Source organism: Haemorhous mexicanus, chromosome 2, assembly GCF_027477595.1.
Source record: "Haemorhous mexicanus isolate bHaeMex1 chromosome 2, bHaeMex1.pri, whole genome shotgun sequence".
Lineage (NCBI taxonomy): Eukaryota > Metazoa > Chordata > Aves > Passeriformes > Fringillidae > Haemorhous > Haemorhous mexicanus.
Window position 1 is genome coordinate 38,491,129 of NC_082342.1, and position 13,445 is coordinate 38,504,573.

At 37.7% G+C, this 13,445-nt stretch overlaps 1 protein-coding gene across 13 annotated transcripts in view; it reads left to right on the plus strand.

Annotated features, from left to right (window-relative positions):
• DLG2 (discs large MAGUK scaffold protein 2) overlaps positions 1-13,445 on the plus strand; it is an 831,288-nt gene that overhangs the window by 790,191 nt on the left and 27,652 nt on the right. The window lies entirely within an intron of this gene.

Genomic DNA, 13,445 nt, shown 5'->3' on the forward strand with positions numbered 1-13,445 from the left:
GGCTCCTGCTGCTGCCACTTCAGAGACTTGCTTTATTGTGCCCAGGTCAGCAGTTCTCCTTAGCCTGATGCCTGCTATCCTGTCTGGTGCCATCTGGCTGGCAAGTATCACAGCAGGAGAAATGCCCACAGCCCTGGCTGTTGAGGTATATTTTTCTGCTGAAGTGTAGCTTGCAGTTGTAGCACTAGTGAATACTTGACATTTGCAGGGATTTATTTTTGAAACCCGTCCAGTTGGCATGTTTGGAATTTACAACTGAGGGCTTCTGTGAGCAAACTAGGAGACAGAGATTCAGCAGCCACGAGGGAAAAGTCCTGCTTGGCTGCAGAAAACAGAACAGGGCCAAAACTGTGTGGTGAGTGAACACGACCATAGGTAGGTGCTAGCAAGGGAAATAACCAAGTGGTTCAGCAGGTCCCTTCCAGACCTGCTGTTCCTGTGATCTTCTGCCTAGTTTGAAATACTCATTCTTAATCTCTTCTTCCTTCAGTTTCCCTCTATAATGGTAATACTAATAATTCCCTTATTCTGTCTTTTCAGACAAACTAGCAGGGTAAGAAATTCCTCTTCCCATGGACACAGAGTTCCTAGCACAGGGGTTCCTATGTCTCTTCATGCCAGCAAAATAGTATTTCACACTTGAAAATACTTCCCTATTACTGCTCTACAGAACAATTCCTGAATTCCATACAAATGCAAAATTATTGCTTGAATATTGACTGAAATATTGTTGAATATTGACTGAAACAAGTTTTCCAGACTTACGAGGCACATGGAACTGTACATTACTTGCACTTGCAGATAATTCAATAAAAAATACATAATAAAAAGCACTAAGAAAAGACTGATTCATCTCATAACATTTCTTTAGAAGTCAGAATTTCATTATTTAGTTTGAAATGACCACTCTCTGCAACCCTATGTATTCATGTTGCCACTTACTTTGAGAGATAATAAGTTTTATATTGCCAATGAAATCACTTCTTAAATGTCTATTTCCCATGTATAAACAAAGCTGCAGGGGAATAATTCATTCATATAACTAATGATCCCTTTTCAAGTGATTCTGTCAAGAATTTAATTACTCTTGATTCCCCAAATTGTTTTTCCATTTTTGTCATCAGTGTAACATTAATCTTCCAGCTACTCAACATCAAACACTGTTTGATTCAGTGTTTAGGAAATTGTGTAATTACAAGGCAAGACCACTTGCCTTTTGGGACCAAACCTTCCACAAGAAATGAGATATTCGAGTATACACATATGTATGTGGATTGAAGGTGTCACTATTTCCATTTGGTCTTTCAGTGTCCAAAAAGAAGTGTTGTAAAATGTCTAAGAGTCCGCACTTAACATTTTTACTTCTTTTTTTTTTCAACTTTGGAAGAAATTTAGCCCAGGTAAACAGGGCTGCAGAAGGCCTAAGAAAATGATTTTGTTTCAAAATCAAGCTGAAATTCCAATAGGAATGAGCTGATGTGGGTCTGTGGCTTCTTTGTCTCATACATTTATGACTGTGTGGGCAAGTGTAAATGTCTTAGTTTACTCTAAAGATGAAACTGAGAGAAATCTTTCCATGGAATATTTCTAAATTTGGCCAGGAGATGTGAACGGAAGCATTTAAAAAATAATTTAAAAAATAAAAACACAAACAAAAAAAAAAACCCTTGACTGAATACAGAGAATCCTTGGGGATTTTGAACAGCCAAAGGTGCACCTTACTTCTATTTTATCTGAATCATCTCACTAGCCCTTCCATTGTTCAAGAGCTAAGAACCCACAGCAAATTCTCTTTTCCTGAGAGAATACCAAAATTTCTTTGAGATAACTATGATTTTGAAGTAGAAACTGCCTAGTTATTCTATGGGTTTATAAAGTCTTATGCATTTTCATCTCTTTGTGCCTCATTTTTAATCCTATATCTGGAGATTCGATGCAAAGAAAGTGTTACAGGTGGGGTGACACTTGTAGTTGATCAGCTCCTTGTGTATCACTAAAAAAGGTGTTTAAGAATGCTCAGCAATACAGTTGACAAACCTGTTTGTAGGAAGAGCTAAAGGATAATCTTTCCAAAGGCCCAAAGTTCCTCTTTTTCAGGCCAAACTTGTATGTTACTTCATCTATAAAATTAATTCAAAACTTCTTAAAAATGTGATTTAGAATATTTATATGACTTTAGATTTGTTTCATTGGACTCCTCCAATATATGCCTTGTGAAATTAAAGTCTACAAAATCAGGATGGACAGAGAAACAGGGAATGTGAATCAAAATTAGGGAGCTCTAGGGAAACCTTCTGATCTCAAGTTGAAATAAGGCCACGGATAGTACCTTTGCATGCAATGCATAATTAAATTCCCATGCTCATTATTACAGGATATTGCATAAAAAATAAGTAAGTTGAAAAAGAATTAGGTAGGTTAGCAAGTAGCAAAACTAAAGACAACTTTAAAACTTTTGTCATGTAACTCAGAATATATTAATTGTTGATTTCAGGAAGAGATGTAATAAAAGGGAAAGGATCGTATTACTTCTACTTTTTCTTTTAAACATCTGTTATTGGACAGTGCCAAAAAGCTACTTGGCTAACTGGATCTCTAGCTTAACCCAAAAGGGCTACTTTTCTTTCATTCTCTTTTTTTTCTGACCCAGAGAAATTTATTTGTTCATGCTCAGGGACATCACCGGGATCCAGGCCCCGTTAACGCTTTTAAAGACATCAGATCAGTTAGAGATGGTAACATCTATGTAGTAAGGAAAAGAATACAAAACCAGTTATAAGCAGTTTCATTTCACCAAGGAAAGAATATGCTTCTATTTCCTTGACCAAGTTCAGCCTCTGTCTTCATTCTTATAATTGTTGTCATGAACTTCAGCATTTTTTCTAATTGTCACTGAAGGTGGCTGGTGCATCAAATCCACCACTACACTGCTTTGGTTCCCTACAGCCACTCTCTGCTGCAGCAAAGGACAGGGTTTCCAGGACACTGGAAATGTTAAAAAAAAATTATAAATGAAGAGAAGATAACACAGTTATGATTTCCTAAGCATTTGCTTTCTCAGTCTTTGGGGCTCACTGGTCTATGGATAATCAATGGAAAATGGAGCAGCTCAAAGGTTTATGCCTGATATTTTTGCTGGAGGAAGCCAAAGAAGTTATGTAAGCACAGGCTTCATTAAAAAGTATGTTTTATGCTATGTTGAACTCAAGATCAAATCTCAAGTATCTTCTGATGCTCACCTTTGCACCAAAAGGAGCAGAGCATGTGAGTAGCTGTGAACAGGGTTATGTATCTACCAAAACAGCATAATGAGTTCTTGGTAACTCTCCCTACCACAGGCTTCAGACTGAACAAAACCAGCCTTTCCTTTTCTAATCTAAAAGCCACAGTTGTTGAGGGCTTTTTGGATTTTTTTGTGAATCAAACAGAGTGTCAAGTGACAGGAATATTGCAGGGGGGAAAGAGATTAGCCAGTAATCTGCTTTTTTCTTAACTGTTGTAATTACAACAGGTCTTTCAGGAGACAAAAATTGCAGCTTTTGCTCTTCTCCCTGTCAGATCACATACACTTCCTTGACTGTCTCTTGAAAATATTCCACAGTTGAAATCATAGCTCTTGGAAATACTTTTAGCAGCACCTCAGTTTTACTAATATTTATGGGTGTTGCCTGTTTTCAGAGATGTCTTGAAATATCAGCAAAAATGTAGACAGAACTTAATTTTATACAGAGTACTGGGTTTTTTATACCACATGCCTTTTCATTTCACACCTTATCTGGCCAGTGACTCCAGAATATTTTCTTATGTACAAATATTCTATTTCATTTCCCAATGAAATGAAAGTGGTATCTCCCACAATTTCCATTTTTTGTGTGTGTGTCAGAGTGTGGGGAGATATTCAGCCCATGTTTACTGGGAAGCATTCCCAGATGGGTACCTGCCCTGGTGAGGATGTTCAGCAGGGTGCTGAACAGGATGAGGTGCCTGCCAAGAAAAGGGACTGCCCTATTCTTTCAAAACCCCTTCCAGCTCTGCTGCTCATCAGCAGTGCAGGTCCTGGGCTGTGACCCACACCACACTGCTCCATCACCATCCATTAGGGTTTTTTTCTATCCACTTAGCTTGTCATCCACAGTTCTTTTCAGATTCCAGTCAGATAAGCTACATCACACTCAGCCACCTCTTCAGTTGCCTCTACATGAGTTTATTGCAACAGTTAGAAGTTGGATAGCATTTAATAATATTTCTTATGTGCAGATTCTGTTTACAGATCCCACAGATATCTGAAATGTAAAGTCATCTTCTTGTTTTATTGTCATTTTAGCAACATTGCACTAAGGCAGGAAAGGAGAAAGTGAAACCTGACTGAGATAGCAAATTTGGTACTGTGGAGTAAACAACCTCTGCATATTTAATGCACCTCTCCTCCAAGTGTCAAAATCCAGTGACCAACAGAACTTGATACAGAGACACCTTCTGACAGTTTAAAGTATTTAAGGGGGGCAGGGGAGAAAGCCAAACAAATAAACCCACACAGTTCAAAACCATTTATGCTCTACAAAATCATCATATTTTCAGCCCTAGTCATCCAAACAGAGCAAAATTGGTCTTTGGGAACCTCAGGTGGTCACCTCTGCCCTGAGGGTTTCTTCTGTAACTTCCTCCTATATTCCAGATTTGTCTAATCTCTGCTTAAAGACCTGCCACAACAGATAGTTCATATTCTTCCCAAACAGCCCATTTCAGTGCCTCACTCTCCTCATTCTTAGAAAGGGCTGGACTGCTACAGTTTAACCCTGTTTTTATTTCTTCTTCTATGACTGTCTATGGAAATTGGATTATTTGTCTTTGTCACGAAGCAGAAGCCGCAGTCACACCTGCCCTGCTCTCACATACAGCATCTGTGCTAGTGGTTTACAGGGGCAGATCTGGGTGTATTAATGCAGAGAAAAAGGCAATTATCTCAACTTAATCCCTGACTGAAAAAAAGCATTACAGTATATTAGGCTGTCTGTACCCTCTCTCTGCCTAATGAAGATTTTTTTCTAACATCAATTCTTTACTAGGCTTCAGTTTTCTAAGTATAAAGATTCACCTTTAGGGAGAAGCAGTTCTGTAGTCCATAATCTGAAAGTTTTCCTCATATGCAGTGGATTTTGGCCAACTTTTTCTTTGCACTTCTTTTCTAAAGATATTAGACAAAATTAACAGATTTCCTAAAGTGATTGGTACTGGGACAAGCATAAAAGTAGAGGAAAAACCACAATCTAAGTACCTTCAAAAAGCTGCTGATCTGGAGAGCTCGTTATCACTCAGTCTGTTGTGTACAGGGTCATCATTCCTGAGAGGCAAAGGGCATTCTTCATTCCAGGCTACAGCTTCCTCACAAGGGCAAGCAGAGGGCAGGCACTGATCTCTTCTCTCTGTTGTGACCAGTGACAGAACTCAAGGGAATGGTCTGAAGTTGAGTCAGGGGATGTTTAGGTTGGATATTGGGGAAAGGTCTTTGACCCAGAGTGGGCTGGGCCCTGAACAGGCTCCCCAGGGAAGTGCTCACAGCACCAAGCCTGACAGCATTCAAGAAGTGTTTGGACAATGCTCTCAGGCCCATGGTGTGACTCTTGGGGATGGTTCTGTGCAGGGCCAGGAGCTGGACTCAATAATCCTTGTGGGTCCCTTCCAACTCAGGATATTTTATGATTCCATGGTTTTTTCTCTGTTGGATTTAAGTTCTGTCAAAATCTTTAAAATCTCCAAAATGGTTAAACATTGGGTGTCATGGAAGAATCAGATCTCAGCATCATTCTTGTTTGTGGAACAACTTGTTTCTGGGAGGAGATGACTTCTTCCCACATAGGAGTGTGCTGGTTTTAACACCAGCAGGAAATTAAACTCCAAATAAGCCATTCCACTGGATGACTGCCAGTAAAGGGTAGCCAGCTTTTCCTGCTGAATCCACACAACCCAGGGATCATGTGTGTGGTATAGAACAACAACTTGGTCACACACTCAGTGTCCACCTCCCTCTCTGAAGCCAGGACAAGGAGAAAAATCTGAATCTCATTTGTTCAAATGCCCTTGCTCTTTCATGAGTTTTCACATCCTCCACAGCTCTGTCTTCACACTTCATGATGGAGCTCTTGCCAGGCAGTGGATGCTGGTAACACTTTTGGATTGACATGAGGCTGCAAAATTGGGCTGCCCTGACCATTCCCCTAGAGCTGAACACTTTTTGCTCAGAGTTTCTCCAAGGTGCATTAGAAATAGTGCTGCCATCAGCATCTGCTTCACTCAATGTGCTGGAGTAATCAAATGAAATCCAAATGATAAAACAGCACATAGCCAGAAAGATTTAACTGTACGGATTCTTGTTGTGCCAGGTTATCTTGAGGCACCCCCCGAAGACATGCAGTAATTTGAAAATAATGTATGTTGGGTCCAGGTACAGTCAAAAATAAAGGAAAACAAGTGAGTCTTCAGTTTTATGTCATGGTAGCAGTGTTGGCTCTGGAAGGGAACTGGTATGCCTTAAAGAATCTTGGTTTTAAGAAGATGAATCAGTTCTAGAAATTGTGAAGAAATGACTGTCAAGTCAAATCTGAGGCTTTTACCCAGCTGAAGTGAAGAAATATGTTTCTTTAGCTTTCTTTGAAAAATCCAGTAGAGTATTTGAAAAAAAGTCTTTCAAATCGAAAGAAAATATTAAAGTAAAAAATTTTTGTGTCTGTTTTCCATATTTCATTTTGTTGAGAAGTACAAATTCTAAATACCAGCCGGCAATTTGTAAGCAAAGTAGATTAGAGTAGAAAATTTGAGAAATAAATGACTTGTCATTGAATTTATCAAGATGATTAAAAATATTTCTGCCTATTGGAATCTTCTCACTCAAAGAAAATACTAAAAGAGTCATTTTTCAGTTAATGAGCAATATAAGCACACATATTTTATAGATTTTACCGTTTTTTCTGTAATTTTTCTGTCATTCTGATAACTGTGTGGAGTTTTATTTATAGGATAATATTGTTTCTTAGGTGGTCATAATATTAGGGACTATTGTAGCTGTACTTCCTATCCCACAAGAAGTTTTTGCCATCCCTGCTTAGGTAAGAGAAATTTTTAGGAAAGTCGCTGACAAAAAGATATGTAGTGCAATGTTTAAATCAGTCACAGATTAAATACAACACAGTGAAAATTTGCTAGCACAGGTAAAATACCAAAGTTTACAGCTGAGAGTTAATTGTTTTTCTTCTGAGCTGTTCCAGCAGAAATTTGTGCTGAGCTGAACTTCATGCGTGGTCTATTTTTATAACTTGCTGTCTAATATCCGGTATAAATAGTAGGAAGTTTGTGTGTATGTCTAGATAATGCCATAGTTACTTGGGTTTTCTTCTGAAAAATTGGTTGAAAAGAAAAATTTGTAGTATTGGCAGTAGAAATTGTGAAAGAATTAGAAAGTGAACATTTTCTTCTAGTAAGATATCACACAAAGATCCAGAAGTGTGGAGTTTAGCGTCAACACTCATCCAGAAAAGACATGCTCTATATTTCACATCTTTATTTCTGACTCAAAATTAAATGCAGCTCAGTGATTGCCTCAGTGACTCAGAGACCCTGTTTGGAAGGTTATAGGGACACAGGAACTGCCACAGTTCATCTAACCATCCAACTTGATATCCTGCTTGTGAGACTGGTCCTGTGAGATGCATTACTGCAAGATGTGGGAGCTTCACCTCCTAAACAAACCTCAAACGAGTCTCTTAGAAACTGACTTTGGGTTTGTTTGCCCATGCTTTTATTTATTATAATTTAACTGTAAGGCCTAAATAAATCAATGTATTCAATTAAAACCAAGAGCCTGGTATGATTTGTTTGCTGAGCCAGACCCTTGCCATAACTCAGCCTGCTCTACCAGTCATTCTTGCTTTAACTCAAAAGGAAAGTTCAAAAGATTATCTTGTCCAACTCTCTTTCCATAAGCACAGTTTGAAGGCATGTAGGTATTGTAAAACTTTCTCCACTACTCCATAAGAAAGTAAGAGTAATAAAGGTGTTTATGAAGATTATTTTGTGCAATGGTCCATTTAATGCAGTAGTTTGCACTTGCACAAGTGATTGCATGAATATTTCCACAAAAAACAGTTATAAATGAGCAAGTTGGTGGTTTTTTAATAGCACAGATAACCAACAACTTCTGCAGCTTTATTTATTATTGAAATTAAGTCAAAAGGCTGCATACAAACCAAAATCCTCAATTTCATTTTAAAACCTAAAGAAGTACCAGCAGTCAACTGGGAATCAATGTTCAAAAAAAGATTTAAGAAAATACCTTAGACAACTGTGGAACAAAGTTCAAGTGGATAAAGGTCCTACAGTGTGCTGTAGGAAAACCTGTGGGTCTGGGTGATCAGACAGTCCCAAATCTTTGCCAAGTGCACACTATGCTACCTTTGATCCCTGGGGCTCTTCTGACATCGTTGTTGCACCAAGAGTGCTGGGACAGGTTCACACGCACAAAGGATTATCAGCGGGATCGCAGCTGATCACGTACATCAGCTCTGAGTGGGAAAGTTCCCTGTCAGGAAAAAATATTGACCAGCATAGGGGAACATTTAGGACAACGTCAAAAACACTTCCTGATTCCAGCTGGAGACTTGAGGAAGGAAAGGAAGACCTTCACACTTCCCATTTGGCTGCAGTGAGCTTGGCTAGGTCCAAGCCCACGCTGGACCACAGCACAACTCTGAGATGCTGTGTTAGAGCTGGGAGAGGATTGTTGTTTAGCTCTTTTCCCTTCACCACCCCCTTCTCTCCAAGCACTGCAGTGTTATTCCCCACAGTACTTAAGATTAGCAGATTTGTTTTAAATGTGAAAAAATTATCTAAGCTTTTCCACTTCCCTTGGGGTGGATTATTCTACATCCAAATTGATTTCACTGTCAAGGAGCTTTGCCCTTTCTTATTTTCATGCTATCAATTCCAGTGCTGCTGTTTGAACAATTCCTTCCCACTTGTATCGTGGTGTACAACCTGCAGATAAGTGTAAATTACTTTGGCTGTCACGTAAGCAAGATTTTATGTTGGTGTTTCATCTTGCAAACATTGATATAACCATGCAAATTAGCATAGAAAAATGCTCCCTTCATACCTTGCACCAAGTTAAATACAGGTTTGCAAAATTGTACATACTGATTTTACATGTTTTCTTCAAAGTCTATTAGTCTTTCTTCTCCCCCAGTAGTTTATATTGGTTATAACTGTTGTTTTTCAGGAATTAAAATTGAGTTGCTGGCAGACAGCAAGCAATAATTCAGTCTTTAAAAAATAAAAGTATTAAAATTTTTTACTTATGAATACTAAGCCACCCTACCCTGGTTTGGAGAAGCTAGACAGCATGGAGTTTTTAATCAGGCTTTTACTTTTTCATTTGGATTGCCAACACCCAAATCTCCCTACAACTTCATGGGAAAACTAAGCAAGCAGAGTTATTTTCATCTAAGCTTCTTCTCACCCAGTTGGTTCTCACTTATCAAAACAGATCATGGTACAAAATTTCAATAAGGAATGACTGTAGACCAGGCTTGAAGTATCTAAGAAAACTAAAGGCTGAACTTAGCAGAGTAGGAATGTCCTTCCCCTTGCATCTCATAAAAAATCACAGAGAAGTTGGCTAGTGCTGTTTGCAGGGTGTAACTGTGTGTGCAGACTGAGAATGGAAGATCAACATCTCAGAGAATATACTCTGTGATCCCTGGACAGCCAGGCTTACAGTTGCCACTGACAGCTCCTCAGCTTATCTTGTGCATGTCTGCAGGGACACCAGGAGTTGCTTTCTGTGTGTGTGAGCCCAGTTCACGGCCAACTTTGGGGTTACATCAGGAAAGCAAGAATGGTTCAATTCTAGAGCATTGGCAATCCTCTAGACTTGGTCAGGTCATTTAACCTGAGATTTCAAATTCATGGCTCGGGATTGCCAGGAGAAAAAGCCCATTATAAAACCAGTGAGGTGATATATATGCTTCCAAGGAGAAATAACACTGAGTATATGTTACAGTCCAAAAATTTTCCTTCTGGTGTCAGTGCAATTTTTTGGTTTGATGGGAGAGATTTAGAATACATACTAGAGATATCTATAAAATTAAAATATTAAAATATAGGGATTTAACAGTGTTTGAGTGCCCAATCTGTTATTAAAGTCAGTGTTCAAATGAGTGAATGAATCTCTGTTATATAAAAAGTGTCAGTTAAATATAGAGAAAAGGATTGCAGGGACATAATGTTGATAATAAATTTTGTAGATATTTGTAGAAGGGTTTGTACATGAGGAAATTTCATTTAGTTTAGGCCAAAATCAGGTGTTAAATAAGAAGAATAAGAAAATCACATTGCAGATAAGAAGCAGTAAAATTCATTTCTCATATATACTGCTAGACCAATCTGAGAACAAAACTGACATACATTATCATAGAATATAAAAACTAGGTTAAAGCATAGCTCAAACCTGCCTAAAATTAGATGGTATATGAAATCCATCTACACCCTGTAAAAAAGAATTTCACAGCCAGTGCCCTGGAACAGCTTTCTCTCAGGTGGTCCCTGTACACTGGTTCCCCACTCATGACTGAGGATTAGCATTTGTTGAATGAAATGGCAAAAGAAATCAGTCCTGAAGCAGTTGGGAGTTTATTGGCTTTGACAAAATAGATTTGTTAGACCACCATAAAAAAAATTTTTCCCCAGCATATTTAGGATCTTCTTCAAAGCCTAAAGAGGACAACCTGTGTCAAGATCAAATCTGGACTAAATAGTAGGGGTTGAGTCAGCTACACTATGAAAAAAAATGTGGGAAGCAGCTCAAAGTAAACAACAATATAGTTGCCTATTACAGTAATGTAAAACTATCAAATTACTGAGTTTTGTGATGTTTACCACTATGAAGAAAATTTTTAAATTGGATTGTTTATTTAATGTTACATGAAATTTCCTTTAAAAAACACTACCCTCTCTTAGCTGATGAGTAACATATTCATGGCTGCTGAGCCTAGGGAAAAACATTTAGAATACAAAACTGATGTTGACACAAAGAAGTACCCAAGTGGGTTCTTGAGAAGCAGAAACACACAGCGGTTTAATGTCTGTCACAACCAGGGAAGGCTGGAATGTGTAACCCAGGCTTACATAACCAGGGACATCTGGGGATACATGGTCAAGCAACAGTGCACCATGCACACCACAATTATTTTTCTTGGCTTCTTCAAAACACAGTCTATGCTTAAGTAGTACCAAACAAGGATTCAGGGCATGAGTGAATGCTTTCCTCCACTTTTTTTTTCTGAGAAGAGACTCTTTTCCATTGCAGATCAAGTGCTGTGAATGATGTCACTGTTCTGTTGTCAAACAACTTGAAAATTTCATTTGCCTTTTAGTCTTAGGCACTTGTCTGTTTAAAGTGCCTCCTACTGTGGTTGCCTAGGTTAGTGGTGATCTGTGTGATGGCAGTGACATATACAAGTAATCTCTTGAACAGGTTTTTCACTGCAACTGAAATGCCTGAGTTATTTGCCATTACAGGTTTTTACATTATCATGGCACAAAACCTGCAACTTACAAGGAATCCATTTTCAGTCAGTTTCTCACTGACTTTCAGAAACTCTGCCTGCATAAATGCTGTTGAATCAGGCTAAGCTTGTTATCACAATTGCAATTCCAGTTGCATGAAACTTTTGTATCAGGTGGAGAGATGGAGGCGAAGACCTCTGTCTTATTTACCCTACATTTATTTCACAGCTTCCCAGAAGCATATGGAGCCTATGGCTCCAGAGTATTTGACAGCTCCAACGTTTCCATTGTATTGAAATAAAATTTCTCAAATATACATCTGAATTTTGGAGTTTAACCTAGCCACAGATCCTCATACACATGATCCTTTCTTAAAAAAGAAAATACACACTCAGTGTTGGTCTCTACTCTTCCACCAATGGAGCAAAATCTGGAATAAACATGGTGTGTACCATAGAAAATATGGTTGTATTATCTGTGAGTCTCCCTCTTCTTTCTTTGCCAAGCCCCTTTTCTCTATTCATTAGAGATATAAATCATCATATCTGTAAGAAGCCTTTTTGGGGTTGTCAGCAGGATTTCATATCCTTAAGGTGGAGACCATCAGCCTGACTTTAATACCATTTATATTGGATACAAAACCAAAGTCAAGGCTCTTGTCTTTGATTCCTTGTGAAGAAACATGCACTTAATTTAAGAAAACAAGCACTTGGTAAGCTCATTCAGTTAATGCCAAGGACTAATTATTTCTATAAGTTTGCAGAGTCAGACCCACTTTAATGTTTTATAATACTTTACAGTCTCTTTGTTATTTAAAATATAAACCCTCTGACTACACCATGCTAGTATATATGGTCATTAACATGAATATACACATTGATTAATCTATAGAAATATTATCACATGCATAGACATATTTGGTTTTGGATATTAATATAACTAGATCAGTCTTATTTTAGGAAGAAAGCTTTTTACTGGTGTAAATACAGTGACATAGTCACACATGATAGTCATCTGCTGTGAACTGTCAGATTTTGATCATCCAAATTGAAGTGGAACAATATAATTAAAAAAGCAACCCAGTAAAAGCAAAAGGAGAAAAAGTTTTTATAACAGTATAAAATATCTGTCTTATTTGGTGTATACTGTTAGATCATGCCTAAGTGAGAAAATAATATATGCTTTTCTGGTGAAAATGAACTTTCTGAAGTTTTTGCTCTAGACCGTTGGAGAAAAAATTGAAACAATATATAAGTGTTATTTCTCATATATTTTCTGTGAAACACAGCATATTTATTTATTATTTTGATAACGTTCTCTTGAATTCCAAAGTGCCGTAATGAAGTGGTTGTAATTTTAAAACCCCCTTGCTTTTTGAGGTGTTATTGTTCATATATATATTTTTCCCTTTTAAAGTGTGTAGTGCCAATTGCATTACTATGTCAAATTCAGATAAATCATGATAAACAACATTTTCACAAACAGAAATGTTAACATGCTACATTCCTTTCTTTGGAAAAGTAAAAGAAATTATCACAGAAAACACATTTTAATTTAATTATGTCCATTAGGTCATTAAAGTGATGTAATGAGCATGTCAGTCCTCCTTTCATCCATAGATTACTTTAATCCTTCATGTGCTTATTTTTTTCCCTCTGGCTTTCTTTCATACTTGCTTTGTTTTGAATTTGCATGCTGTCTGGATTATTTGTGCATGACCTCCACTTTAATTTCATGTTGAATGTTTACATACTCTGAGATTTTCATGGATCATTTATTCTACATGTGCATTTTTTTCTTTGTTTTCAGTTACTAAACTTTAAATATGCTTGAAATGTAAAAGTGGTATGAAACTTTCGTGACATGAGTATGCAACTATTTCAACAGAT